We start from the raw sequence: 5163 nt of genomic DNA, 5'->3' as shown, positions 1-5163 counted from the left end.
CAACCGCCAGATGTTGTTGTGCCCCCAGATGTTGTTAGGCGCCAGCTCCTGTCAACCCCAGCCAACATGGCCAATGGTCAAGTCAACACCGACGATGATGGGAACTGGAGGTCACCATAGAATCACAGAATTGTAGAGTTGGAAGGGAACTGGGGGGGTCATCAAGTCAGGGGTGCACAAAGGGGGTGTGGGGTGTGTGGTCCACCCCAGGTGCCACCCTGATGGGGGGTGACAAAATGGCAGGCGGCACTCATCACTGCGGGGCCTGCAGTGCGCATGAGACACGTGTCTCGGTGCCTGCAGGCTCCGCGCTGTCCGCCCGCTGCCTTTCCTCCATCTGTATGGCAGCTGAGGTCCTGCTGCATGCCCCGTCCCTTTGGGTGCTGTGCCCCATCCCGTACGGGCGCTACACATCCCGTCCATATGGGTGCTGCGCTCCGCATCTAGTCCCTATGGGCGCTGCACGCCCAGTCCCTATGTGTGCTGCGGCCCGCCCCTATGGGCGGTTTGCCCCGCCCCTGGGCACTCCGCCCCAGGTGCCTGAGAGGCTTCCTCCGCTGCTGCATCAAGTCCAACCCCCTGCAATGCAGGAATTAAAGAAGTGTCTGGGTTTTGCTGTCTTTCCCAGGTAAGTCTGCAGTGGCTATTCTGATGGTGCAGTCCCACCAATGAAAGGGAGTTTTGACCTGCTCCACCTATGACCTGGGCCAGTTCACCCCTCACTGGGCAACCTGGTGCACCTCAGCTCCCCAGCCCTTGCCATATTAGTGCTTAATATGGACACCCGATCATCGTAGCCCACAAAAGCCCCAAACTCCTGAGCTCAAGCAATCCACCAGCCTTAGTCTGCAGCAGTATCTGGATTACAGACACGTGTCATCACGACCCGCTAGCACTGGTTACTCTAGTACTAGACCCTACAGTGCATAATTATATTCCTCAACCTTGTGATTGTAAGCCAACTTGTGGACATGTTCAGTGACCCATTTACTTGTTGCAATGCTGCACTGGGAAATATAATTTGGAGCAGAAAACTGGCTGGGGGCTGTTTCTTAACAGTTCCCCAACCCACACCTTGATTTGCATAATTAGCATAACATGCTAATTAGGCTGCCAAGATTTGGGGGACTTAAACACAGCAATCTTAGCTTGTACCCTTTCTGTCATGAATTGTGGTGGTTATGAAAACACTCCCAATGGAACATTAACAACATATGCCATGCCTGTTCATGATTAAAGACATTCACCGTACTATATATCAGAGCAAAGTTGTCAGTATTAAGGAAATAGCACTTTGGTGATAATTCCTAATATACAGTGTCCTGTTAAATGAGCAAAGCTTGGGGTTTGCTTTAGCTGCTGCTTATTTTCTAGATTAATGCTGTTCTGTGTTTTATTGAAACCTTTCTTGTTGTTTGCATTTATGGCCCCCTGAACTTTACTGTATCCAACAAGTAATAATTACTGTCTGTACTCATTACTTATAATAAGGATTTAATGCATTTAATAATGCATTTTTCACATCTGTAAAATCCTTCTTCCACTGCACACAAATCACACGCTCTCTAGTAGTAAATGTTCTGTGGTGGAAGAAAGGGAGAAAACGGTGGGGCGGGGGGAACCAAAAAAGTTTGTTCCAGCTTGTTTCACAATACAGGTTTCTCTTTTTCACCATTTTAATGCTTTATTGAGTCAAAACAATTATTCTATATGTTACTCAACCAAATTTCCAGAGGCTACAAAGCGGAAATGTGTTTTCACTGAAAATCTGATTAGTATCTACCAATAGAAGTTTTTGATTTTATTTTTCTCATTGCAAGAAAGAGAGAAAACATTTTCTTTTCTTTCCACATTTGAAAGACATTTGACATTTTGAATAAAGCTGTCCTTTAGAGTTCAAGTAACAAAGGCGGCCAAATGAAAAATTAGCACATAAAATTAATGATCGCTGAAGTTGGCAGTACTTGCTGGAAAGCTGAGGTCCTTCTGGCATTTGCATTTGGAACAGCATCAAAGCTCCTGCTTCCATTCAACATTGGAGCTGAAAAGGGGAGAGAGAGAGAGAGAGAGAGAGAGAGAGAGAGAAAGAAAATGTATCCAGAATATCAGGTGCAAAGAAAAACTGAAAGGCTAGTACCGGTAGGAGAGATCATTTTCTGGCTGTGTTCATAGTGCCAGTCCAATGAAGTAATTTTCAATATATATATATATACATGGGTGTAGACAGGGAGGGGCAGGAGGGGGCAGCTGCCCCCCCCCTAGAAGCAAAAAATTATTGTATTTTACAGACCATAACCAATACTTTGCCCCTCCAAAAACTGAAGTGGAAAGGGCTTTGCTTTAGCAAGAGCAGCTCTCCACTTGCTGGGGGCGGGAACACAGCTGTAACAAAAACACATCAAATAAATAAAGCAAAGTGGCTACCAGTACTTAAGCAGTTAAGACAATGGAGCAGAATATCCCTTCAGGCAAGGTCCACCCTATTCACCCTATTGTTATTCAGTGGGAGTTGTTAATGGGCATTCAGGGATCGCATTAACAGTTCTATTGGCGATTTAATGAGGGTGCAGAGGATTCAATTTGACTAAGGTGGCCCTGCAAGGCTAAAAGGAAGTGAATAAGAAGGGGGGGGGCTGTAGCTTTGATAGACACAGTGATGTTTATAAAAAGCATTGGTGTTCCAGTCTGCCCCTCCTCCTGCATCTGTATACTGTAAATCAGGGGTGGCCACCTCCCAAGAGACTCTGATCTACTCACAGAGTTAAAAACTGGGAGTGATCTACCCCCTTTTGGGGGGTTCAGGTCAAAGCTGTTGAGTTTTTTTAAGGAAGGGAAGCCCTGTTTTGGGGGGTTTAGGTCAAACTTGTTGAGCTTCTTTTAGGAGGGAGGGAGGCCCATTTTTGTTTAGGGCTTCAGGTCATAGTTCAGCTTTTTTTAGGGAGGAGGAAAAATTTGGGTGAGCTTTTTTTAGGGGTGCCAGTGATCTAGCAGTGATCTACCACAGACATCCAGTGATCTACTGGTAGATCACAATCTACCTGTTGGACGTGCCTGCTGTAAATCAAGCAGAGAGAAAGCTGCTTACAAGGCTCCTGTACAGGTGTACCGGTATTTTCCTCTTGCTGCAGAGTTCTAGCATCACAGCGTCACCCAGAGGCACCCACAAATGTGAGTTATCCCTCTCTCTATTTCTTCCTTCCTTTCCTCCCTCTTCCATCCTCAATAAAATACTGGGGGGGGGGCAGATAAGCCCCACATAGAAAGCCCATCAACATGGGGGGGAGGACTCTTTAAAATACAGTATTTACCAGTAATTTCTTTTGGGGGGGGGAGGCACCTAGGCCTCTAGGAGTTGGCTGCTATGCCTAGGACAATTCAAGAAAGCAGAATCATGCATATGCTATGGTAATATATCAATAGAATCATGGAATTGTAGTCGGAAGGGACCACAAGGGTCATCTAGTCCAACCCCCTGCAATGCAGGATTTTCCCCCCAAGGTGGGGCTTGAACCCACAACATGGTTGAAATATTATGCTGATATGCAGCAACGCCTCGGAGCTGTCGTGACTGCGGCCGTGCCTTCCCTCGCCCTCACCCGCCCTGCCACCCCCTCTCCTGCCCGACCCTCCCATCCTCTTGCTGCAGAGTTCCAGCTTCACAGCATCACCCAGAGGCACCCACAAATATGAGTTATCCCTCTCTCTATTTCTTCCTTCCTTCCCTCCCTCTTCCATTCTTAATAAAATATGGGGGGGGCAGATAAGCCCCACATAGAAAGCCCATCAACATGGGGGGGGATGACTCTTTCACATACGGTATTTACTAGTATTTGGGGGGGGGAGGCACCTAGGCCTCTAGGAGTTGGCTGCTATGCCTAGGACAATTCAAGAAAGCAGAATGATGCATATGCTATGGCAATATATCAATAGAATCATAGAATTGTAGTCGGAAGGGACCACAAGGGTCAACTAGTCCAACCCCCTGCAATGCAGGAATTTTTTCCTAAGGTGGGGCTTGAACCCACAACATGGTTGAAATATTATGCTGATATGCAGCAACGCCTCGGAGCCGTCGTGACTGCGGCCGTGCCTTGCCTTGCCCTCGCCCACCCTGTCACCCCCTCTTGCCTGCCCGACCCTCCCGTCCTCTCCAGCCAAGCAGGGTAGCCGCCGCCGTTGCCAGCCCCAGAAGCACAAGGTGGCCGCTGCCGCCACCACGATGTCGTCAGGCCAGCTGGCCCTGTAGCCCCGCCCACGTTCCCACTTTGTGGCCCTGCCCCTGAATGATCATGGCTTGCCCCCCCCTAGTTTTGATCCTGGCTACGCCCTTGTATATATACCTGGAAAACATTGCCTGTGAGATTCAGTCTGTTCTGTTTTGTTTTCCCCTCCTCTAGTGTTAAACTGGAAACGAAAGTAAGAATTCTGTGGGGTTGAGTGGGAGAAACCCACAGAAAGTGGGTGCAACAATCTCTTTGCAGAAATATATGGGCCTTTATGAATGATTTAACTGTGTTAGGAAGACACAGTTACTTTTGGCCAAACTTGACTTGAAAAACCCAAATGTGATTATTTATTTGAGGTGGTGTGTATTTGGTTTCATGCTTCTAAGACAATCCCTTGAAGCCTGATCTTTCCTTGTATTATTTCATACGGCAACCTCTTTGAACTGCTAGCCTTGTTCTCCAGCATACAGAGGACCACTTTTCAGCTTACACAAGTGGGGGTGGAGGGGAAAAAATCCCTACCCTTGACGCTAGCTAGAAGTTCCCTTGACGTGATGTTAATAGCATCAAAGGAGAGATGAACTTGGAGCACAGCTGCCAACAGATTCTCTCACTGTGCAGATTAGTGGAGATGTAGAGAGAGTACAGTTGTAATTAGGGCATTAGGCATACAGACAACCAAGGCAGTCTTCATCTCATTATGAGAAAAGCAACATATTATGTTATGGCTTTTATAGTGGCCCAGCTGCAAGCTATCATTTCAGAGGTCACAGAGAGAGAGAGAGAGAAGGAGGAAGAAGTGATATTGCCCTGTCCTTATTAATAGTAGTTTGAGGGCTGGAAGGAAATTGTATTGGGATGGGTTTTGAGCTCTTGGAATAAATTAGTTTCATGCTATACTTTTGATCATTTGTCCCAAATGACTTTTACAAGTAAT

The 5163-nt window shown here is 47.0% G+C and overlaps 1 non-coding gene across 1 annotated transcript; it reads right to left on the bottom strand.

Moving 5' to 3' along the window:
• Positions 1–599: 599 nt before the first annotated feature.
• Positions 600–886, bottom strand: LOC148685043 (signal recognition particle RNA). The gene has a single exon (XR_015951236.1).
• Positions 887–5163: the final 4277 nt, after the last annotated feature.

Source organism: Zootoca vivipara, chromosome 7 (assembly GCF_965207765.1).
Source record: "Zootoca vivipara chromosome 7, rZooViv2.hap1.1, whole genome shotgun sequence".
Taxonomy (NCBI): domain Eukaryota; kingdom Metazoa; phylum Chordata; class Lepidosauria; order Squamata; family Lacertidae; genus Zootoca; species Zootoca vivipara.
The sequence above is the reverse complement of the archived record's forward strand: the minus strand, read 5'-3'. Positions and strand labels throughout refer to the sequence as shown.